Source organism: Rana temporaria, chromosome 3 (assembly GCF_905171775.1).
Source record: "Rana temporaria chromosome 3, aRanTem1.1, whole genome shotgun sequence".
Taxonomy (NCBI): Eukaryota; Metazoa; Chordata; class Amphibia; order Anura; family Ranidae; genus Rana; species Rana temporaria.
The window spans coordinates 249,164,118-249,191,059 of NC_053491.1; positions in this window are offsets into that span (position 1 = coordinate 249,164,118).

Here is a 26,942-nt window from a genome sequence, read left to right on the forward strand (position 1 = left end):
GGCTAGTCATGGACTTTACGGGCATTATATGTTGGTAAGAATACAAGTCAGCACCAAAGTGGATTTTATAAAAAATTCTATTTATTACAAAAATATATTTTAAACAAATTAAAAAATATTCTCCGAAAGATATGCACAAGATCATAAGGTAGCACAGCGTTAACAGGGATTATAGAGGCTAAGACATAGAGGGTTTACACATGGTTATCTCATTATTCGTAACTCAAAGGACATTTAAATCCAAAAAATCGTAACAAAGTAGAAAATAAGGACAAAATCGTGGTGCGGACAACCGCTTTAAACCATGAATATGTAGTGTAACTCCTGGAGAGAGCCTGTAGATTAATCCACTGAAGATCTTTAATTGATGACGCTGGACTGGTTATGGCCCGACATGTTTCGCGCTTCCAGATATGTGCTTCTTCAAAGGACCTGTTTAAATCAATGTGCTATAATAATGGAGAAGAGGACATAAATATATAATATAGTTTAACATACGTATGTATACAAACAAATGTGTATAAATTAGCAGAGTAGTTGTGAACGCTGGGAGACATAATGCATGTATAGCAAAAGGGACCAGAACGAGAAAATTCACCAAGGTGTACCAATGTTGGAAAAAAGGAGCCCAAAACACCACAGAAAAAGCTGGCCACCAGAGATCCCAGAGATTCCACTACAATGGAGACATGGGGAGCGATAGAAAAAGGTATAACGCGAGCAAGGAGTAATAACGCCAATGCTTACCTGCGTATCAGAAAATAAGGATGCTTGGTAAGAGGTGAAATGGTCACATAAGTCCAATACTGGAAAGATGGCGCCTTAATGTATGGATAAAATGGCTATTCAAAAGAGCCAACAAAGAGTGGCCATATAAATGGGCTCAAATGGATGGCCTGGTGTACCCAATATAACTGCAAAAAATATATATGTTAAATAAGTATTAAATAAGAAAATGCCAAAAAGCAGCTAGTACTATTAATAGTACTAGCTGCTTTTTGGCATTTTCTTATTTAATACTTATTTAACATATAGCTGCACAAACATGAACTCTTTACAGCAATGTCTCTGTGACTCAGTCAGGGTAGGCTGCATTGCATGGTCTCTATAACTTTATAACAACAGAGAGTCTAGCTAAGGATTACTATCTTAGTAAATCAGTTTAGAACACAAATGGCTGGAGGGATCCAAGGCCCATGTACTGTACACAGGGCCATTCCACTTAAACTGGAGTGCTCTGTTAGCAGTTGGGGCGAGGTTCCCCACAGTAGCTGGGTCTTTATGAGAAGATGAATGCTATTAGACTCCTGTTCTCTGCATGCCAGTTCTGACAGTGAAGAGCAGCTCACCTGGCTACGAAAATGATGGGAAATAGAGTTAAAAAGGCCTGTATCTGAGCATAGTGAACAAATGAACATTCTTCTACAGCACTTTCCTGTGATGGAAAGTTTTTCCGCTGTTTTGGGTATCCTGTATACCTATAAGTCTTTCTCTTGAGGCATTTGAGCCAATAAACTTATCAAAAAGAAGCTCATAGGGCTTGAAGTCTGTCTGATCACCACTGCAGGGTCAGTGAGCACAGGACAGGTCACCAGTAGGAAGGCTAAAAGGGCACATAAAAAAACAGCAGCACCTTCGGGGGTCATTGCTGCATCTTCCTTATTTTATCCAAAACTAAATCGGAAGTTTTGGCTGTACATGCACTTTAAAGATAAAGGTTGCATTAGCTGGTATGTGTGAATAGCTTATCTAGCAGTGTCTGCTCCCCAGTCTCTGCTAGATCTTGTAAAGTATGACATCAGTATAGTATATAGTAAAATCTATATAGCAACTGTGAATCTAGCATTCCAATAAAAGGACATAGTACAACAAAAATGCTAATAAAGGTCGGAATCAACTGTAATGTGGTTGAATTACAATGCAATTTTCTTGAAGAAGCCTTTATGCTTTACAATCTCTTTACAAGATAATTGCTTTAAAGTTTTACAGAGCTTAGTTTTTATGAGTTGTTTTTTACTTGATGTGTAGAGTTGACTCACATGGCTGGAAGGGCAGGCTGAGATGCATTAAAGGCTGGTCTTAAATCACTTAGCTGTTAGGAAGTTGCAGTAATCAAAGCTCATTTGGTTTTACTTAATCTATGACACAGCGGCTACTGTTGCTTTTTTTAGGCTGTCCCTGTACGTTCTGCATTCAGTGCTCTAGTAAGAAACAGTTAAAATGTCAGTTAATCTGCAATTTGTTATATCAATCCAATGAGAAATTCAGAACTGTCTAGAAAAGGGAAATATTAACAGTAATACTATATTAAAATATAAATCTAAGCAAAAAAAAACCAATTAAGCCTTAATCCAGCAATGCTGTTTTTATGTTAAAATCAGAAGTTCCTTGAATTGATGTTCTGATCTTAAAAACTTGTAGAATCTCTGTGTAGCTTAATTTGGAACTACATGTCTCATTACCTTGTAGTAGGATTAGGAAAGTATTGAAAAAGAGGGCTGTCCTGATTCTGCCTGGGAGATAAAAAAGTCAGCAGCTGTATACTGTAGCTGCTGACTTTTAATATATAGACACTTACTTGTCCAGGGAGCCCGCGATGTCGGCACCCCAGCCAATTTTCAGATCACAGCCAGATCCCTACTTGGAATGCGCGAAGCGCGCTGCACTTTCTAATTGGCCTGGTAGCGGGAGAAGGAGGAGGTGGTTTGAACTTCCGAGGGCGCCTTCTCCTGGAAGTGGGGAGGATACCTGTCAAAAACAGGTACCCCTTCCCCCCTCCCCCATGAAAGGTGCCAAATGTGGCACCGGAGGAAGCAGATCAATGGAAGTTCCACTTTTGGGTGGAACTCCACTTTAATATAACACCTTCAGAGAGCCAACATACTGTAGGTGGACGTCGACATTTCTAGTCTCCTTTGTCATTCTGTTGCCGATTTTTGACATTCTCTGTTGAGAATGGTTAGCCTGATCGAACTACCCTGAAATATGTTTGCCATTATATATATATATATATATATATATATATATATATATATATATATATATATATATATATATATATATATATATATATATATATATATTCTGTTAAATCCATCCAGGAACAAGAAGGATGAGAGTTGCAGTAATGACACTTACTCTGAGAGTAATGAAAGAACAACCCATTTTTACAAAAGAGTTATACTGTTTGTTACTTTACTTTAATTTACCTTAATTTGCTCATTGTCTGTAGCATTTCTACTGCTTTCTTAACAGCCATTACAGCAGAAGAAGGAAGCTGACATATCATCAACTGGCAGGAGAAAAATGTGCTACTATATGATGTCCACCTCCTGCCAAAAAGACAGAAAGTCTGGTGTTCTGACAAATGCTCGAACAAGTGAGGTTCAGCACAAACCTGTGTTCAGACAGAAGCGGGAGCTCAAACATAATAACCATATGGGGAAGCCAATGATGTTAAAGACTGTCTTTGTCCATTGGGGGAGATTAATGCTCACTATTGGTTCTGATGGCCATTGTCTCTTTTGGGAAATACAAAATGTTTAATTAGTCACAGGAACAGGAGGTGAGGAACAATCTTCCCACGACCAGAAGAGAATACCCTCACTTAGTAAATATCTTCTTTTACTTTCTGCTGTGTCTCTAGGACAGGATGTAAAGAAAAATCTCCCTAACAAGACACAGACTCCCTTCTTTTTGAAGACTAAAAAAAATGGGTATAAAGTTGTGTTGTGTTGTGATTTAAAAAAATAAAAATAACAAACATTGTATGCTTACCTGTTCTGTGCAATGGTTTCACACAGAGCAGCCCAGATACTCTTCTTTTTGGGTCCCCCATCTGTGGTCCTGGCTCCTCCCTATGCCGAGTACCTCAAAACAGTCTCGCTCCCAAGCTGCGGTCCTGAATGGACATTGTCATTGTCACACACTCAGGAGAGCCGCTGCTCTCTTGCACATTGCTAGTAAGTATAAGGGCGGGTGGGGGGGGTTTGCTCCCAAACCCCCCACCACCACCAAATGATTTGAACCCGTGCACAAAGCAAGGTCCATAAGGACATGGATGAGTGAATTTGGGGTGGAGGAACTTGACTGGCCTGCATAAAGTCCTGACCTTAACCCGATAGAAAACCTGTAATTGGTGAGACCTGATCAGTAAAATCAAACAGGGGCTGCTTGGGGCCTAGTTGATTGACCATAGATCAAAAAAGGAGAAGGGAAGGTTTGGGATTTTCAAGGCACTGATATGAGACAATGTATTAAAAATATATAAATATTTATTTGACAAATTATAATAATACAAAGAGTACAAGACATTTGGGACAAACCCCACAAATCAGATCGATCACAAGACCGTTTTTGTCTAATCGGTGGAGTCGTAATCTCGACCGGTTTCGCAGTATAAAACTGCTTCTTCAGGAGAATGTCTAAAAAATACAGGTAAGACATAATAAAACAACAAGCAATTATATACAATAAATTAATAATAAAGACATTTCATAGGATCAGTGTTGCACTTTGTAGGAGAGTCGCAGGACTACTCACCTCGGTTTGCCAAAGTGATCGTGTGCTTGCTCGGGCAATACCCCCTAGGGCGCACGTGGGGGATAATAAAGACGGGCTCTAAAGGATAAGGTTGATTAGTTAGTCCTAATAGTTAGTACAATTGTATATGAATGGTTGTTAAGAAAGGAGGGAGAAAGCAGGTGGGGTGGGGGGGGGGGAAAGGGGGGAAAAAAGGGGGGGGAGGGGAAAAGAGAAGGGGGAAGGGGGGGAGGAGGGGGGGTGAATAGAGAAGAAGGGAAAGGGAGGCGGCGGAGAGAAGGGAGGGGGAAAAGAGGGGGATGGGGGGAAAAGGGGAGAGAGGGAAGGAGGAAGGGAGGCTTTTACCCCTATCCTTCCCTGGGTCCCAATAATCCCACCTTTTTTCCCCCCCTTCTCCTTCCCTCCCTTCCTCCTTCCCTCTCTCCCCTTTTCCCCCCCTTCCCCTCTTTTCCCCCTCCCTTCTCTCCGCCGCCTCCCTTTCCCTTCTACTCTATTCACCCCCCCTCCTCCCCCCCTTCCCCCTTCTCTTTTCCCCTCCCCCCCCCCTTTTTTCCCCCCTTTTTCCCCCCCACCCCCCCTGCTTTCTCCCTCCTTTCTTAACAACCGTTCATATACAATTGTACTAACTATTAGGACTAACTAATCAACCTTATCCTTTAGAGCCCATCTTTATTATCCCCCACGTGCGCCCTAGGGGGTATTGCCCGAGCAAGCACACGATCACTTTGGCAAACCGAGGTGAGTAGTCCTGCGACTCTCCTACAAAGTGCAACACTGATCCTATGAAATTTCTTTATTATTAATTTATTGTATATAATTGCTTGTTGTTTTATTATGTCTTACCTGTATTTTTTAGACATTCTCCTGAAGAAGCAGTTTTATACTGCGAAACCGGTCGAGATTACGACTCCACCGATTAGACAAAAACGGTCTTGTGATCGATCTGATTTGTGGGGTTTGTCCCAAATGTCTTGTACTCTTTGTATTATTATAATTTGTCAAATAAATATTTATATATTTTTAATACTATGTCTCATATCAGTGCCTTGAAAATCCCAAACCTTCCCTTCTCCTTTTTTGATCTATGGTCAATCAACTAGGCCCCAAGCAGCCCCTGTTTGATTTTACTGATCAGGTCTCACCAATTACAAACAACAGGGATGCTGGCACATTTTATAGATATTGTTATCAAACTTAATAGAGGCAATACTCACAACTTTCACCGATAGAAAACCTTTGGGATGAATTAGAACAGAGACTGTGAGCCAGGCCTTCTCATTCAACATCAGTGCCTGACCTCAAAACATTTTCTTCCAAAAGAATGGTCAAACATTCCCATAGACACACTCCACTCCTAAACATTGTGGACAGCCTTCCCAGACGAGTTGACATTGTTATAGCTGCAAAGGGTGGGCCAACTCCATATTGAACCCTACGGACAAAGACTGGGAAGCCATTAAAGTTCATGTGCATGTAAAGACAGGTGTCCCAATACTCTTGGCAATATAGTGTATATAAAACAGTCTGCACTATTGGATGTCTGTGCTTCACTTTTTTGGTTTGCCTGCCTCTTCTCCTGAGGAATTGCTATCAGAAGTTCAGCATATGGAGAGAACGAACAATTAAGCTATTGTTTAAAGAGAACATGAGACCCCATTTACTCTATTGGGGTGCACAGTACCAGGTGAGAGGATACCCAAAAGGAGTGGTGAAGGCCAATGCAGTGTTTTTATCATATGTGAAGAGATTTCACAGATTTGAGGACATTTTGCAGACCTCTTGCATTGATTGCACTCACAAGTGATTGGATGGTGTATGGAACAATTTTTTGGACTACACATATATGTTTGCACTTTTTTGTGATACACATTATTATGATTTGATACACATTTTTATATGATCAATAGATTATATTTTGTAGTTTATTGATTGACGGAATTCATATTTTTACTATTTATTGCACATGTCCCGTTTCTGAAAGGTTATGTTGAAAGTGCTTCACTATTATTTGCTTTATATTATATTACGGTGTAGTGATAACACAGTTAGGTGGTAGCTGCTTTCTGTTGATTGGGGGATCTTCTCATTTTGTTTTGTTTGGTAGCATGGGGTTACTATTTATTTATTCTGACCGACTTATAATACTGCACTTAGTGGTGCCCCCCTGTGTTGTTCTACTGTCTTTCAGAGATCCATTCCAGCCTCTGGGTGGAGCTGTACGCTTAGTGTCATGTCTTTTATTATGGACTATTACAAACTCTATTAGCCCCCTTATTTTACAGAACTCATTGGGGAATTAACTGCTAATACACCTGGGACTGCACTGTATGTTGTTTTTTCATTCATGCCACAGATAAAATGCTTTGCTATGTAGCTTTGGCAGGATTTATACCCCCACCACTTTCAGCATGCACTGCTGCCTGCTAAACTAAACACATTCAAGTGAATGGGGCCGCACTGCAACCTCCAAGCAATGCATGCATTTGCAGTGCAGTAGTGCAGCATTAATGGGGTTAAAACAGGTGGTGTGTAGGTGACATATTGACTCCTTACTGTTTATCAAACACCTCTGAAAAGCAATCTAAACATCGATCACTTTTCAGAGGAGCGGCAGTCCTTGCCACAAGTGGAAAAAAGCCCTTACTGCTGATTCCGTTGTACTTGACTATGTTTAAAATATATGGTACTCCCTTTTTTAGTAATAATGATGTACCTTAACATACAGTATATACAGTAAAATCACTATGTAATAAAATTAAATAACATAGTGACATGCATTTATGTGTAATGAAAGCTGTGGTGTGGGATGTTGCTTCCAAGAGGTGCATCATCCATAGTGTTGGGAAAGCAAGTATTTTATTTTATTGCACAGTGTTTTTATATGTATTTTAAAGCACACTGTTATCACTATAATGCCTCATTCATATGTGGCGTACTACCGTCTTAGTTCAGGGCCATGCACCAATATCAATTTGCGCGCAGTGTCTATAGATACATCCATATAGCCACTGCAGCCCAGGTGACATGAATGGCACTGCTTGCATGGGGATATACCGAACTCCTAATGTGGGTAAACACAGCCCTCATACAGGTGTACACTGTAGTACACCCTTGTGAAGCCCTTATTTTAGTTTTGATGCAGGCACACTTTACTGTACAATCTTGGCAATGCCAAGATAGATGAACTCCTGCACATGTGCAGGATTGGCATCATCTTGGCCCAGCCAATAAAAATGGCTGAGGATTAGCACTTGAAAATCAACCAGCCAAAAATGTCAGCAGCTAGGCCAGCAGGGAGCTCTGGGACATCGCAGCCCTGGAGAGAAGGTGAGTACAGTTCCACTTTCTGCATTGTAAGTGCATACAGTTTATACTTTTTTTAGGGTGCTAGTCAGCACTCTCTACATTACTCCTGACCCTTGCACTGTGTGTTAGGCACTTAGGGGGAAATCCACAAAGATCCGGCGTAACGTAAATTTTCCCATTTAAGTTACACTGCCTTAAAATTTCTACCTAAGTACCCGATCCACAAAGCACTTACCTAGAAATTTTTGGCTGTGTAACTTAAATTCCGCCGGCGCAAGGCGTTCCTCTTTTCATGGGGGCGATTCCCATTTAAATTAGGCGCGCTCCCGCACCGGCCGTACTGCGCATGCTCGTGACGTCATTTTCCCGACGTGCATAGCGCGAAATTACGTTACGCCGAGCTTTGTGGATCGCGACGGGTCAATAAAGTTGCGTCGAAAAAAAAAAAGATACGGCAAAAAAAAAAAATTCAAAACAAAAAAAAAATTGTGTCGCTGGACAGAAGGGTCTGCTTTTACATGGTGTAAACAGTTTACACTTTGTAAAAGCAGCCCTAATTTTGCGTTTGCAAACTAAAACTTACGGAGAAAAAACAAAGCTGAAAAGCTTTGTGGATCTCCGTAAGTGCTAATTTGCATACCCGAGGCGGCATTTCGACACAAAATGCCCCCAGCGGTGGATGCGGTACTGCATCCTAAGATCCGGCAGTGTAAGTCCCTTACACATGTCGGATCTTCTGCCTAACTATGGAAAACTGATTCTGTGGATCAGTTCCATAGTTAGAAACAGGGATACGACGGCGTAACAGCAGTTACGCCGGCGTATCCCTTTTGAGGATCTGGCCCAAATTACCTAGAGTAGAGTAGGATCAGGTTTTATTTAACCATACCCCTTTAGGCCCTTAGTGCACTGTTACGGCAATTTGGCCACAACTACCAAACTACACACACACCACATCATTATGGCCTATGGGTGCCTCAGGTCTTTCGCACACCTAGCAAACGCCTAGTTGCTGGAGGGAGGATTTTGCTCTCTCTAATAGCATTCTACTAAGGGCAAGAGAGAGAGGACACCCTCATTCTCAGGTGTCCTTTTAGGAAGCAGTGAAATCTATTCACTGCTTCGTTCTCCGGCATTCACGGAGGAGATTTGTCTCTTCTGTGTGCCTGTTTATGAAGCGGCGTTGATCGCTTCACCCTTGGAGGAGTGAAGTGATCTACCAACTCTTCAAACAGTGGAGAACGGCCCCTGATACTGGAATCTCGTGAGACTTTACGAGATTACAGTACCAGCAGAAATTCACAGAAAAACCGAGATGTCAGTTTATTGAGCAGTGATAAATTATCACCGCTCAGTACACTGACAGACGGTGTGGTTAATGTAATTAAAATAACGAGTCTCCCTTCATAATATATATATGTATACACACACATTATATATACATGTATATACACACACATTATATATATATATATATATATATATATATATATATATATATATATATACATGTACACATTATATATATATATGTATGTATATATATATATATATGTATACACATAAATATTACAGGGGGACATAGTTACAGGACGAGGTAGAAGGAAGTTAAAAATCTTCCTCCTTCCTCCTCAGAACCCCCGGGATTCCCTCTTCACTCCCCGCTTCACCAGCTCTGAGATGGTGAGTGTGAATTCTGACACAGATCACCAGTAAAGCCCTCAGATCACAGCTTCATAAACTGGCCGTTACTGTGTCAGTCTATAAGGATTCTCTGTGTGTGGATAATCGGCGGGAAAACAAAAAGATGGAAAACAAAAAGATGGAGAAGCTGCCTTCATTCTCAGTTGGTGCCTTAGGTTTGAAATTATGAGTACACATACAGTATGCCTTACAGTATTTATATCACATGGTTAATCGCAGCAGTCTTTACTAGTGTTGCTCACGAATATTCGCATTGCGAATATTCGACTCGAATATAGCATATTCGAGAAATCGCGCTATATTTCGAATTTCGCGGTGAATATTCGCAATTCCGAATATTCGCATTTTTTCAATTTGATTTTTAAAACAGATCACATCCTATCGACGTCTAAAAGCATTGCTGGTATGATTAGAGACCCTGGGCCGAGTAGCTAAGCTGAGGCGATCCTTTTATGTTGCCAAATTGAAAAAAAAAAATTGCGATTTTTCGCTATTGCGAATGCGAAAATGATTGCGAATTTTCGATAACTGTGGTAGGAGAACTCTGATTGTCTCTGATGCAAAAGGGGGGGGCTTTGTGTATGTGTATGTTATGAATATTTGTATGTTTGATATTATTATTTTTTGTAAGAAGGAAAAAATTGCGCATACCTTAAAAAAGGGGAGAATACAGCAGCAACTCAAAAATGTTATACAACATAAATTAATACAAGACAGAAAATGGAGTCGCTCTACAAGAATAAAAAATATGTCTAGTGACAAGACATGTGGGCAAATTATAAAATAAGCAAGCGCAAATAACTTGTGAAATACACAGTGAAACAAATATATAAAGAAATATAGTCCCAATAATAGAAAAATAATCTTTCATAAAAATGTCTTTGATATGTGAAGTGAAAAAAAGTCCAAAGCATGCAGCATGAACGTGTTCAATCTTCAAGGTGTTTGATTGACAAATGGCTGTGACAGATGGATAGAGTAAAGAATCACCACCAATGCAAAACACTTTTTATTTTGTATTGTAAAATATCACGAATATTCTGAGCCAATCAGAGTGCTCCTTCCGCATTTGCCGAATATTCGCAATTATTTTGTATTGTAAAATATCAAGAATATTCTGAGCCAATCAGAGTGCTCCTTCCGCATTTGCCGAATATTCGCAATTATTTTGTATTGTAAAATATCAAGAATATTCTGAGCCAATCAGAGTGCTCCTTCCGCATTTGCCGAATATTCGCAATTATTTTGTATTGTAAAATATCAAGAATATTCTGAGCCAATCAGAGTGCTCCTTCCGCATTTGCCGAATATTCGCAATTATTTTGTATTGTAAAATATCAAGAATATTCTGAGCCAATCAGAGTGCTCCTTCCGCATTTGCCGAATATTCGCAATTATTTTGTATTGTAAAATATCACGAATATTCTGAGCCAATCAGAGTGCTCCTACAGCATTTGTCGAAATTGCGCAATAAATATCGCATTCGCATGTTGCGATATTTCGATAAAATATCACGAATATTCTGAGCCAATCAGAGCGCTCCTCCAGCATTTCTCGAAATTGCGCAAAAAATATCGCATTCGCATGTTGCGATATTTCGATAAAATATCACGAATATTCTGAGCCAATCAGAGTGCTCCTACCGCAGTTATCAAAAAATCGCAATTATTTTCGCATTCGCAATAGCGAAAAATCGCAATCATTTAATTTCGATAAAATATCACGAATATTCGAATTTAGCGAATATATCTCGAATATTCGAATATATATTCGAGATATATCGCGAAATCGAATATGGCATATTCTGCTCAACACTAGTCTTTACTTAGATTATTGTTCTAATTTAGCACTGTATATTCCCTTTTGTTTTTTATGTTTTTCATTCTATGAGTCAAGTCTTAAACTGCAATTTGTGGGTCATCTAATATGACAAATTTGTGTATGAACCCTAGTGTTGGCAGTGGGTAAATATTTCAGAAGATGGGACTACTGAAATGATTAAAAGCTTTTTAATCCTTCTGCCTTTGACCCCATTAGGGAGATTTTGCCCACTTCCTGCCCCTGTATGGCCCCGTACACACGAATTCAGCCAGAAACTCGGTCGGAGCTGAATTCTGCCGAGAAACCTGGCCGTGTGTACACTTTCGGCCGAGGAAGCCGACGAGGACCTCGGCGAGGAAATAGAGAACATGTTCTCTATTTCCTCGTTGTTCAATGGGAAATTTCGGCTCGCCGAGATCCTCGACGGCTTCACAAGGAACTCGACGGGCAAAACGATGTGTTTTGCCCGTCGAGTTCCTCGGACGTGTGTACGGGGCCTGACAGTTGTCATGGGGGCACAAAGGCGCATACAGCAACAAAATCTTTGTCAGACATTTTAACTTGTCTTCACAAATGTGATTCTGGTTATGTTTTTTATCCCTGTTATGCCCTGTACACACAATCTGGCTTTTACGCGGCCAAACTCACATAGGAATTCTGACAGAATTCCATCGGAGTAAAAGAGTAACATGTTCTCTATCTAAACTCCGACGGAATTCCTCGGAATATCCGATGGAAAAATTCAGATGGGGCATACACACGGTCGGGATTTCCGATGGAAAAAGTCCTTCTGATCGTGTGTACAGGGCATTAAAGAGCTACTCCTTTATTACCTAATAGGGGGGCAGACAGCAAATAAATCCTATACTTGCTAGAGTATATCCAAAACAAAAAGGTCCATTTATATTGTTGCAGCACATTAATGCATGTGGGTTGATGAGCGTTATGTTAGGAAAGCCCATTCTGGGCTTCCTAATGCACCAAAAAAGGTGCAAGCACTATTTTTAGCAATGCAGCACACCACAACATAAATCAATGCATTACCATGCACTGCAAAGCAGGTGCATTAGAAAAGATATGTAGAGGGGATATATAGAATAAAGGGCACCACAGTACACCAACACACATAATGGACATCGCCACTTGTTTTGGTACAGTTTAGTTTGCAACTCTTTTTCATTTTAGAACATCTTAACAGCAGAGTTTGAAGTAAGGATTAAGCTATAGAAGTATTTTTTTTCAGTAGCGTAGAAAATTATTAGCTTAAGTTTAATAACTGGTTAATTTTAGATGAGTACATTCAGTCCTGTCATTCTTTAGCTTCAAAGGAACAGAAAACATTCAAAACATTTAGGCCTTCAATCAACTGTAATTAGTTTCATAAATGAATCTGTAGTTTCTAAAATCTTCATACATCTAGTGAGTTCCACCCTAAGCTTGGATATGTTCAGTATCTCCCAAAAGTGAGTACACCCCTCACATTTTTGTAAATATTTTATTCTATCTTTTCATGTGACAACACTTTTCATGTGACAACAGAAATTACACTTTGCTACAATGTAAAGTAGTGAGTGTACAGCTTGTATAACAAAGTACATTTGCAATCCCCTCAAAATAACTCAACACACACCATTAATGTCTAAACTGCTGGCAACATAAGTGAGTACACCCCTAAGCGAAAATCTTCAAATTGGGCCCAATTAGCCATTTTCCCTTCTCAGTATCATGTGACTTGTTAGTATTACAAGGTCTCAGGTGTGAATGGGGAGCAGGTGGGTAAATGTGGTGTTACCGCTCTCACTCTCTCATACTGGTCACTGAAAGTTCAACATGGCACCTCATGGCAAAGAACTCTCTGAAGATATGAAAAAAAGAATTGTCGCTCTACATAAAGATGGCCTAGGCTATAAGAAGATTGCCAAGACCCTGAAACTGAGCTGCAGCACCATGGCCTAAATCATACAGCGGTTTAACAGGACAGGTTCCACTCAGAGCAGGCCAAGATGTTGAGTGCACGTGCTCCACGTCATGCACTATGTTCCTCTATACATCATGTACATGAGAAGAAAGTGGAGAGAAAGATAGTTGGCAGTATGTACAGGAGAGAAGTGTGGAGGGTAAGGTTGGGTTACAGTATGTACAGGAGAGGAGTGTGAATGCTACTACTTGGTTTTTCCCTGGGCATTCCCCAGCTGTTGTTATCTGCTTTAGCCTTCCAATGCTACTTACTGCTATGGCCAGCTATAGATGGGGCGGTGGACACGTTTATGTTTCACCTGTGGTGCTTGTATTGGTCCAGCAGCGCACCAACACCTTTGCAGCCATTGTGCTACATGCTGGGTGTTTGGTGTGCTCCTGCACCTTTAAGGAGGGGTGGCTCCCCTTCTGTCCACCTGCCCTCATCTATCCATTAGAATGCATATGCCTCCATTGTGGGGACACTCATTGTTTAGTGTTAGGACCACAGATTACAGGGTGCCTTGGCGTGGCTCTGTGGCTCAAGCATGTGTTTGCATATGCCTCCATTGTGGGGACACTCATTGTTTAGTGTTAGGACCACAGATTACAGGGTGCCTTGGCGCGGCTCTGTGGCTCACGCATGTGTTTGCAAATGCGTGCGGACAAAACCCCTGTTTTTAACGCATACTGTTAGACAGGTTAATTGGCTGTTCTGCGAGCTGGTCGGTAAGTAGGCTTGGTTTTTCCCTGGGCATTCCCCAGCTTTTGTTGTTATCTGCTTTAGCCTTCCAATGATACTTACTGCTATGGTCAGCTATAGATGGGGCGGTGGACATGTTTATGTTTCACCTGTGGTGCTTGTATTGGTCCAGCAGCGCACCAACACCTTTGCAGCCATTGTGCTACATGCTGGGTGTTTGGTGTGCTCCTGCGCCTTTAAAGAGGGGTGGCACCCCTTCAGTCCACCTGCCCTCATCTATCCATTAGAATGCATGTGCCTCCATTGTGGGGACACTCATTGTTTAGTGTTAGGACCACAGATTACAGGGTGCCTTGGCACGGCTCTGTGGCTCACGCATGTGTTTGAAAATGCGTGCGGACAAAACCCCTGTTTTTAACGCATACTGTTAGACAGGTTAATTGGCTGTTCTGCGAGCTGATTGGTAAGTTGGTTTTTCACTGGGCATTCCCGAGGTTTTGTTGTTATGACAGTGGGCATTATGTACAGGAGAAGAGTGTGGAGGGTATCACAAGGGGTGGTATGTACAGGAGAGTAGTATGAAAGGGTATGATGGAGGCATTATGTACAGGAGAGGAGTGTGGACGGTATATTAGTGGGCAGTATGTACATGAGATGTGTGTGGTGGGTAAGACAATGAGCAGTATGTATAGGAGAAGAGTTTGTAGGGTATAAAAGTGGGCAGTATGTACAGGAGAGGATTGTGGAGGGTATGACAGCCAGAACTATGTACAATAGAGGAGTTTATGAATGTGGGCAGTATGTACAGGAGTGGAGTATGGAAGTTATGATACTGAGCAGTATGTACATGAGATGTGTGTGGAGGGTAAGACAATGAGCAGTATGTACAGGAGAAGAGTGTGGAGGGTATGACAGTGGGCAGTATGTACAGGAGAGGAGTCTGGAGGGTTTGACAGTGGGCACTATGTATAGGAGAGGAGTGTGGAGGGTGTATAGGAGAGGAGTGTGGAGGGTATGATAGTGAGCAGTATGTACAGAAAAGGAGTGTGGAGGGTATGATGGTGGGTACTATGTATAGGAGAGAAGTGTGGAGGGTATGACAGTGGGCACTATGTATAGGAGAGGAGTGTGAAGGGTATGACAGTCAGCAGTATGTACAGGAGAGAAATGTATGACAGCAGGCGCTATGTACATGAGAGGAGTGTGTAGGGTATGACAGCGGGCATTATGTATAGGAGAGAAGTGTGGGGGGTATGACAGTGAGCAGTATGTAATGCGTTCCCGCCCTGTTACACCACCAGGTGCAGGCTCTGCACTGATCGATAGAAAGAAGAAATCATCCTGAACTGCCACACTCTGGTTAGGCGAATTTATTGCAGAAAACACAGGGAATAAAATAAAAGAAATACAAAATGATCCAAAAAATCATGCAAAGCAAACAAGAAGTGGACATTCAGGGACAAAAATCGGACGCGTTTCACATCTAAAATTGATGCTTACTCATAGCTGAGCAGTATGTACAGGAGAGGTGTGTGAAGGGTATCACAATGGCACTATGTACAGGTGAGGAGGATAAAGGAATCTGGGAAGGAAAAATGAAAACGTTTGTGGAAGGATGTTTAGGGACTGCATAGTGGTTAAGCGGGGCCATACATTGATTGAAATTTAGCCAATTAAGCAGAGACCAGCCATAGTCGATCTATGTATGGGCTAGTTGGTTTTACACAAGTCAATCTATTATTCGACTTGAGTACAACCAGCCTGTCAGGTTTTTCCCAAAACAATCAGTAGTAGTATCAGAGCCAGATACACACAGGTTACATACACCACGATCATTAGAGCGGGAGCAATAATTCTAGCACTAGACCTCCTCTGTAACTAGGGATGAACTTTATGTTCGAGTCGAACATGAGTTAGACTCGGACATTGGCTGTTCGCCCATTCGCCGAACATCGAACAATTTGGGGTGTTGGCGACAAATTCGAAAAGCCGCGGAACACCCATTAAAGTCTATGGGAGAAATCAAAAGTGCTAATTTTAAAGGTTATTATGCAAGTTATTGTCATAAAAAGTGTTTGGGGTCCTGGGTCCTGCCCCAGGGGACATGTATCGATGCAAATTTTTTTTAAAAAACAGCCATTTTTTCGGGAGCAGTGATTTTAATGATGCTTTAAGTGAAACAATAAATGTGAAATTTTCCTTTAAATTTTGTACCTGGGCGGTGTCTATAGTATGCCTGTAAGGTAGCGCATGTTTTCCGTGTTTATAACAGTCTTTGCACAAAATGACATTTCTAAAGGAAAAAAAGTCATTTAAAACTACAATATGGAGAAAAAAAACCCTGCCGCTACGAACGATACTGCCTCCACAGGAGGCGCCCGGCCGAATGACGCTCTCCTGCCATGAGAGCTCTTTTATAGCTGAGGGCAGGGGCCACCCGTCACGTGCAACGCAAGGAGAAAGGCTGGGATTACTCAGTGATGTGTACTGGTGACCCTGCCCCCTCTGACGCGTCACGGTGAAACCCACGTTGCACCATGTTGAGGTATGTGGCCTTGTATGGTTCAGGAGGGGAGCGCTCTCTCGTTCCCCCTCTTTTCCTGTGGCCTGCCAGGTTGCGTGCTTGGATAAGGGTCTGGTATGGATTTTTGGGGGGAACCCCACCCCATTTTGTTTATTGTGCGGAGTTCCCCTTAAAATCCATACCAGACCTGAAGGGTCTGGTATGGATTTTTGGGGGGAACCTCACACCATTTTTTTTTAAATCTTTTAAAAAAAATTGCTGCACAAATACCATGTAACATAAAAAGTTGCAAAGACCACCATTTTTTTGCCATAGGGTGTCTGATAAAACAATATATGTGTTTGAGGGTTCTGAGTAATTTTCTAGGAAAAAAAATGATTTTTACATGTAGGAGAGAAGTGTCAGAATTGGCCTGGGTGACAAGGGGTTAATAACTATAAGTAATATACAAATAATTATTTTAAGCACTGTAAGCTCATCCTCTCAGTCTGCTGCAGAGTGTGTCAGCTTGTATTTAAACTGGCCGCTCTGTATGTAGCTTCTGACAGGCAATGCAAGCAGTCCCGTATCTCCAGAACCATATGTAGTGCCTGGTTACTTCCAAGTACCGGTGTTTTGTTAAATTTAGAGGGGGATCAGAGAGTTAAGTATCTCTGATCCAGTTAATATATTCAAATTGGGTCTCTGTCTCAGCTTGGCTGTGCTGTGGGCTTACTCTGTTTTTTCTGGGGTGCTGTTCCCACCCCAGGACGATAGGTGGCAGCAGTGGAATTGAGGTTTGGGTGCTTTTCCCCAGCAGCCTATCATGAGGGTTTCTCCTCGCTGTGCATGCTGGGGGAGGGTATTTATGAGACAGACAACATTGGTCTGGGTTCTTCTTCGAGTGCGGCACCCACCTTTAGGGTGACTGCATCACCGCGCCCTGGCGAAATGGCCTACCAGGCCGGGGTGCGCGTGCCACGTGGTGGTCCTGGTTCCGGGACCATGTTGGCCAGGAACATTTAAAGCTGTGGCAGGGCCCCAGTAATCGACTGGGTCCTTAATCCTGAGAAGATCCCAAGCGAGATAGCTGTTCAGTGGGGAGTCCATCTGAGGAGAGTCAAGAGAGGCTGATAATCCAATAGGGTCTCGACAATCCACCGGGGATCAAGGGAACCGAATACTGAAAGAATGGACGTTGGTCACCTGTCAGTCGGTCACCTGTAAATTACCTGAAGGAGATCCAGGCCAAAGTCTTTTAAGGAGGATTACCTCCGCTACCTCAATCCTAAGGAGGGTCTGTGGCAGAGACTTTTCCCTAAGTTCCGAGTGATACTCTAGCTGCCAGGTCAGTGAGAAAGGCCTGTCCAGGTACGCTATACCCACTCCGGCTGGATTGGCAAAGAAGACTGTGTTGTTGGAAGCAGGACCTGTCGTGGACATTCCGTTAATTCTACATCCACCATACATCCTTAGACGGCGGAGGAGCCATGAGGTAACATGCCACCCAAAAAAAAACAGCAGATTATTCGGGGGTAGTGCTACACATAAATGATAGGAGCCCCATATTTTGACCAGTGGTGGGGTAGGTCTTTACATACCATACCCTCCATCTACAATGAATATTGCTGTTTTTTAAAACACATCACAATCAGGGATTATGAAAGTGTATAATGTGTTAAAAAAATTATGATCTAATAAAAAAAAAATTCTTGTGTTTTTTTTAAATTAAATTAAAAAGGAGTTAAAAATAACAACTTGCATAATTTCAAGTGATACAACATTATTTTATTTATTTGCTTGTTTTGTTTGTTAGTAAACATCAAATAAACATTAACAAGTCCCAAAGTAGTCTCTCTATATTTTCCAAAGTTTGCACACTTTTTCTCATTTACCATCTAACACACGTCAAGTAACTAAAAACTCAGAGGGAACTGTAGGGGTTTTCTTTCGCCATTTGGGTGACAATAGCTGACTAGCAGCTTTCCAAAAAGAGCTATTTAATAGGTACTTCCAATACAATTTGAATTTGGAAAATGCAAAAGAATCCAGACCATGGAAATTAGGGTTGAATTTGAAGCTCAACACTAAAGGACACACAATGAACTACAAAACTCATGGTCTCACTGACAGAGAGACACAGAGGTTAAAAGGTAATGATCTACTGTAATATTTCCACACCACTTTGATCCAACCTCATATGTCATAAATGTATCATGTATGTTAGCGTTTATGATAGGGCCACTATATACATGCTGTTATTATCCAAGGTCAATGAACTAAGACACAGTATATATATATATATATATATATATATATATATATATATATATATATATATATATGAGATATTATATACATGAAATTGAAAGTTTACTTTCATTTACATCTCTGCAAGCTATAGAAAGAAAGTATTATTTTTTTCTATTTGCCTAATACAATTGGATTAGGTATTGAAAGAGTAAAATTGTTACAACCCATGCCAGCTTGGTGACTCTTTATAAATGCTTGGTGACTCTTCCTAAATAGATTCATCAAACTCTACAGAACTTGGCAGTCTATTCCTAAAATTTGCATACAACCCAATAGAAGCAATAGAAACATTAATATAGCACACACCCACAAATTAATTATGTGTGACTAATTTTGCACATACTCATTAATCTAAGCAATTTGTCTAGTGATAACACCTCATGTCTTTTTGGAAGGCAGAGATGGAAACCACCTTCTCCTTAGCTGAACTGTGCAGATAAAAAAGACACACATTAATGCAATTCTGTAATCATTAGTACATCATTGAATGGATTTTTTAAATGCAAGCAGTTTAAGTACCTGGATTTGATCTAGTATCAGCCTCTTCCAGTCCTAGTATAGCAGAGTTGGAGTGTGGGAGGAAGTAGCACCTAAAGGAGCCAATCCGTTCATGCGCTGGAAAGAAGATAAGAGATAAGCTCATCACTGTGATGTTTCTGCTTTCTTTTTCATTACCTTATTTCAGGGCTCAAAATTTCTGAGCTACTAGCCAGGCCTCAAGGGTTACACGCCACCAGTTGCCCCACCCAAACCCTACCCTTTCCCTCCCCTAATTACACCCCTAAACACGCCCTTATGCAGAATTAAGTTATTAAAATAAATATAACAACTTTATCAGTGTCTATTAGACAAGTGCAAACTGAAATATTTTGTTTCGGAATTTCGGTTTTGTCCGAAAAATACATTTATTTAGTTACTCCCGAAATTCGTTTTTATTTATTTTGTTTCGTTAAAACATGCATTTGTATGAAAATATGAATTAAAGTGGAGCTCCACCATAAAGTGGAACTTCCGCTCATTGGAACCCTACCCCCTCCGGTGTCACATTTGGCACTTTTCAGGGGGGAGGGGGGTGCAAATACCTGTCTAAGACAGGTATTTGCACCCTCTTCCGGGAGTCCACTCTGCGGGGACCTGAGGGTAGTGCGTCACTTCCCGCCCTCCCCCCCATTGTGTTCTGGGAAACACACGGCTCCCAGAACACAGCGGGGACCAGTGAGCACGGCGCAGCGCAACTCACGCATGCGCCATAGGGAACTGGGCAGTGAAGCCGCAATTCTTCACTTCCTGGTTCCCTCACCGAGCATGGCAGTGGGGGCAGCAGAGTGACGAGCGATTTCTCGTCTTTTGCTGCCGACGTCGCTGGACTCCAGGACAGATAAGTGTGCTAATATTAAAATTCAGCAGCTGCAGTATTTGTAGCTGCTGGCTTTTAATTATTTTTTTACGGCGGAGCTCCGCTTTAATTTGAATTAATTAAGGTCGAATCTGTCAAGTTAAGACTTATGGTATCTGTCAGATGTTCTAAGAAGTTTTGAAGAAGCAGCTCAACTCTACGACGCCGCAATCGTACATTTCCGATTGAATGCTCCGCCAATAAGCTATAGTAGAATTCTAATGTTGTTTGAATTGTAATAATTATAAATATTATTTATTATTACTAGTCAACACAATTCTTCTTTCGTTCGCGGCAATCGTATGTTTTTAGCTGCTACGTTGAACGGTATTATACATATTTTTCATCGTATCAAATGATACGATACTTGTTTGTTTCTGTTCATGTCGAATGGTCTACCATAACAGCCAATGGAATTGCGTTGTATCGAAATTCAAGCATATAACTTCCTTCCTGTTTCATAACGATTCTGGTTCACACTGGCAATGGCAGCATCCGACAGTGGCTCCAGGCAGTTGGACCCCATGGAGGTTCCTGGCCCTTCTATGGAGGCAGCAGCAGCACCACTATTAAAAAAGCACAGGAGGGGGACACAAGCTGCAACCAGCAGGAAGCTTAACCTTCCGTGGGCTCACATTAAGTCCTAGGTCCTTGTAAGGGAAACTCTTCCTTGCTGGATTTTTATTTTATTTTTGCCTTTCCTACTTTTTTTTTTTCTCTCCAACAGGACCCCACAAACAAAGGCATTTTTTAAAAGCTGGACGTCAACAATAAAAAAAATAGTATGTAGTGTGCCCCCCACCTCTTTTGGTACAGCAAGGGATAAATGCTCATTTGATCTTGGGTTAAGGGATAGGCAAAAATACTTAACCTATTTCTCTCTCTTCCAGTCTATTAAGGTTTTCCGATGGTAAGTATACTGTAGTTACAAGTTTTGAAAAGTTCAAGTGCTCAGACTTATAGTGTAAAGAAGCTGTTTTCTGGGACTCTGGGAAATCTATTACTGGATCCCAGTGGAGATCTTGTTCCCAACAGCACCATGCCTAGGATATATAATGCATGGATGTTGATTTACTTAACGGCAAATTAGATGTTCACTTTGCAAGGGCAGTTGAATTTGGAAGGAAATTTTCCCCAGCGCTTATTGAATGAGGGGAAACTCTGCTGACTTCCATCATCCAATCATGTGCAAGCAAAAATGCTTTTTATTTTCCATGCACGTGATTAGGTATTATTATTATTTGCAAAGTAAATATTCACCACATTCACTACGATTCACTGCGAAATTTCTTTGCAAAGTGCAAGGTAAACAGCCTATTTGCCTTTAGTAAATTAACCACAGTGGATGCCCCGTTCACACATCCGGTTTTTCCTGTCGGAAAATCTCAGATGAGAGCTTTTGGCCGGGAATCCCGACCAGCTGACTTTTTCCCACAAGAAAAATGCCAGGAAAAAAAGAGAGCAGGATCTCTTTTTTCTCGTCAGAAAAAATCCTAGCGGAAAAGCGTTCGTCTGTATGCAATTTCAACATGTAAAAAAAAAGTGTATGCTTGTAATCAAGTCCGCGCATGCTCAGAAGCATTGAACTCCATTTTCTTGGCTCGTCGTAGTCTTTTACGTCACCGCGTACTTGGCAGTCAAAATTTCTCAGAACTTTTGTGTGACCATGTGTATGCAAGGCAGGCTTGAAAGGAATTCCGTTGGGAGACCCATCGTTTTTTTTTCCGGATGGGAAAACCACTCGTGTGTACGGGACATTTCTCTTTTACTGACAGTATATGATACATAGTTACATAGCACCTTTTTTGATTACTATAAACAGTAAAGTACTAATGTGCTACCAACGTGTTCAACAGTAATTAATAATACATAAAGTGCTACAGTGCTAAAGTGAAAGGTGCAAAGAGCAGCCAAACTTCTGTAGTATTGCCAATACCCATAAATTATGTAAGATAATGAAGTAGCGCTAATTGCTCTATATGTGCGTTGTATATGTAGTACAGTAAGCCTAATAAATAAAGTAAATCTACTAAATAAATAATGTGACACAAACGGTGCACAATAACTATTAAAGTGCTAATGAGCTAAAATCTAGGGAAATAAACTCATAAATATAACTATAAAAAAATATATAGATGAATCGCAGTGTAACAGTGCTAAAGTCCATATGTAAGGTGCATCCAAAGTAAACTGGTAATGAAATATTCAAAAAAAGATATTATAAAAATAACAATAAGAATCTTGAATCTATAAGCGATATAAATAGTAAACAATGATATAGTCCATTTGTGAAGTGCATCCAACAATGAACTGGAGTTCTGGCCAATAAAGTTCTTAATCCAAAAAAGGTTTACCTCCACAACAAGCAAACAGAGATGAGAGGGAAAGGGAGGGGTAAGGGAGTCCAAGTTACAAATGGAAGGTAGGAAGTGAAAATATCATTCTATGAATCCTCCCACAGTAGTGCTAGCCTCTCACCTTAAGGAAAGACCCCAATGGGTCTAATGATGCATCAAGGAATACCCGTCACTGAACACGGTTGTTGTATCCTCCTCCAGATATCAGAGCTAGGGATCTCTGCGGCTGTTTATCCATTTTAATAAAAGGTGGCAATGGGGACAGGGGAAGGGGCAGGGGAGGGGCAGTGGGACTTTAAAATAAAAAAAACACTAGGGCAGGATGAGTCAATCAATAGGATAAACAAAACATTTAATAGTAACATCATTGAGTATAGTACATAAAATGACATTAATAGTACATCCATAAGACAATACCAGGTATGGTATAAGATGATTGGTAAATCATATCAAACATAGTAAAAAATGGTTGCATAAAATGCATAGTAACCTATGATTCACATAAATGTCAATGATAACGCAAATGTTGAACATATTAAAATAGTAAGGTAAAATGGCATTGATATATGACTCAAACTTTTCAATATGGCCCATGGTAACTTCATGATTTCTGTGATATGACATCAATTGGTAGTAAGGCTTGACGCGTTTCGTGGAGTAATATAAAAGTTCAACAAAGTAGCTCTTTCACTGATAAGACGGTAAATAAGAGCCCAAAGGGGCATCTGTGAATAATATATAAAAAAATTATAATAGTACACAGTGAAGGCAGTGAACTGCTGATGAGAGGGAAAATAAAGGAAAATGGATGAGATGGCTAAATGGTGAAAAAACAGTAAGATACCAACTCTGTAGAAGGATGTAGGATACAAGACTCCCAAGATAAGAATGAAAACCCGTGAACAGGAGTGTAGGGCTAGGTGATTAGAACCTAGGTGTAAAAGGTGGCCCGTCTGCTGGTAAGCTGGCAAATAAGAACCCACTGGAAAACTATTAAATAGGTATAGATATAGTAGGCCAAATTGCAAGTGACCTAGTGGTAGGGAGTGAGTGACAAAAAAATAATACAAAATAATAATGGTATAATGGTTGAAAAAGTGAGTGAAATCGGTAGATTAGAAAGCCTAAGTGACCACACAGTGGGAAATAAGAGATCCCAAAGTCCAAGGACAGGAGTAGGGAACATAAGAGAAAGCTAGAGCATTGCCGAGGGTGGGTGAGACACTGTGTGCCTTGAAAGAGGATGTGGATGGGCCGCTCGCCAGCACAGTCCCGCCAACGTCATGCTCGAACGTGCGAGGAGGGAGGAAAAAGGCGACTGCGTACAGGCACCCAGTGCCTATACATAGGCGCATGATACCTCCGTCATGATGCACGTAGGATGGAAAAATCACCAATGTCAGCACGGGGCGTCAGGAGACGCCACTCATGCAGGAGTGGGGGGGTGTGGCGTCAACGCGCAGCAAGCGGGAGTACCCAGTCCCACAGCCAATAGGGTCGAGGGAGTGGGGAATAGCCCCGGTGCATGTCGCAGCTCCGGGAAATGGATGCAAGAAGATTCCTCCAAGTGATCATCTCAAAGCAATCAATAAAAACACACAGAATATCCCAATATTGCGATTAACCCTTGATGGCACTTGATGAGAAACAGCAGCAAAAACATGAAATGATAAAGTTAGTAGAGTGTAAGTTTCCATCCAGAGTAATATGAAGAAAGAGATAGTTGGGACTTTATATGAGACCATGACTGTACAGTACACAGGTCTCCATCCCCGCTGGTTGAGAATTGCGACGTGCGTAACGTACTTACGACGGGAAAATAAAAAAATTCAAAAGCGACGCGGGAAAGACGGGCATACTTTAACATGGTGGAGTAATTTTACACCATGTTAAAGTACCCCTAACTTTGCGACGGGAAACTAAGACTTGCACCGCCGTAACGACGGGAAAAACCTTCGTGGATCGCCATAACTGCTAATTTGCATACCCGACGCTGGTTTACGACGCAAACTCCCCCCAGCGGCGGCCGAAGTATTGCATCCTAGAATCCGACGGTGTAATTCAATTACACCTGTCGGATCATAGGGCTAGCTATGCGTAACTGATTCTATGAATCAGTCGCATAGTTTGAACGGCCCTAAAACAGAGATACGACGGCGTATCAGGAGATATGCCGTCGTATCTCTTTTGTGAATCTGGCCCTATGACACTCAAAAAATCATACCCACCAACTGACCCCTCTCTACCTTTTTGGCACTTTTTCTGTTCTAATCCCATCTAGTTTGCATGTTTGAAGGTTATCGCTAAGGAGTTATATCAGAATGTGCAATTTGTCATAAATTAGTATAACAACAAGATGTAGGAAGAAGAACATTTAAGAAAACATGCAATTAGCTGAAAACGTCCGAAACAATGGTCACTATTTAAGCAACATTCTACCATGTGTATTGTTCTTTATCTTAGTGTTGTGAATCTTTCCTAAACAAGTTCAACATCATTGTCATTGCTATCATTGCCATTTTTCTTCAGCTAGTACACAAAGACAAAAATACAAAGACAACATAACTGCTTAATCATTCTTTACCCTTAATCTTAACCTTTGACATGACCTGAGAATGCAGAAGCACCAGAACAATCTGACCAGGTACCCACCACTTCTTTGATATTAAAACTTACAGATATGCAGAGTGTCTCAGCAGACATTAAAAAAAAGCTGTCTGAACATGATCTAAAGCAGAGCTGCACCGGAACATTGCAGGTCACAGATAAGAAGACCAAACACAAGAGGGCAATTGGGAAGTGTCACTGAAACTTCCTTGCACATCCCATCTATTTATCATTCTCAGTAGGGTTGCACTGAAGTCACTATTAGAAGCCTGGGTTCACACAGGAGCGGTGGAGGAAAACGCTTTTAATTTAGACAGGAATCACACCACATTGCTGTTCAAATCACATGTGCTTCTTTGCAGTGCAATTTGAGCTCATTCATTTTGTATAGGCTCAAATCGCACCACAAAGGTATAGGTTTCAGGTATCGGAGCATTCGCATGAGTACTCATGTATATGTTTAATATCGGCACCGATATTGGTATAAGTGCAACCCTAATTCTCAGACAGCACTTCTCTAGTTTCTGACATTATGCATATCAATCAAATCAAATGAAATAAATATACTGTAAATAAGTGATCTTGCGCTAGAGAAAAATCCCCAAACGGGGATGCCTAATATAAACTTGCAATAAACACAAATGTGCAAATAATGGATGAAACACAAATTAATGACCATCAAAAATATATAGAAATAAATAAATAAATAAACATTTCTAGTGAGTAAAGACACTGGTTGGTGAAACTCCTATATTCTGCAGTGGTCATCCTGTATAGCGGGTGACTATCAAGACAATAAGATGGTGTTCTCAGACTGGGCGTGGATCATTTTGTGGACACATTGCTCCTATTGTGGAAAGCCCCCAAGGGAGACCTTTTAAAAACACCATCTTATTGTCTTGATAGTCACCTGCTCCACAGGAGGACCACTCCAGAATATAGGACTTTCACCACCCAGTGTCTTTACTCACTAGGACTGTTTATTTATTTATTTCTATATATTTTTGATGATCATTAATTTGTTTTTCATCCATTACTTGCACATTTGTGTTTATTGCAAGCTTAAATTAGTCATCCCCATTTGGGATTTTTCTCTAGTGCAAGATCACTTATTTATATTTACTTCCAGTGGATAGGTCCTCGTTCAAAGGCTTCAGAGGGAAGAGAGCTCACAAAGAGTGGTAAGGGGACCAGTGCCCATGAAGATAAGAAGCAGAGAAAAATGTTAGCTTTGCTCATAGAGGAAACTGTGACTTTGATCCATTACACTGCAGATTGGCTTAGGAAATTGTATTTGGAATCAAGACTGAGCAAAATGGTAATTGTTGCATAATGCACTATTTGGAATAAAAAAAATTCCCGGAGTTGGACTTTAAGTGGCGTAATTCTCCATCATCTGCCAAAAGCTGAAGAATGGACCTTCAAAATATTTCAATTTCAGTGATTCCGTAAATGTTTAAAATTATGACATTCAGGCAGTCTCCTGCATTGGCATATTAAACCGACTTAAAGTATGATTAATCTAATCTGTTGGCTGTATTAATATGTTGTAGTTTTGAGTAATTTTGTTACTTCAGCATTATTTCAATTTCAAAGCAGCACTTAAATCCTCATCAAAGAATTATCAATCTAAGTAATCTTCTAGACTAGCTGAAATGATAGTAATTACCGATGATGATATTCATGAATCCATTAACCTTTCTTGTGTAGTTCCAATCTTGTTTGATCCCAGTA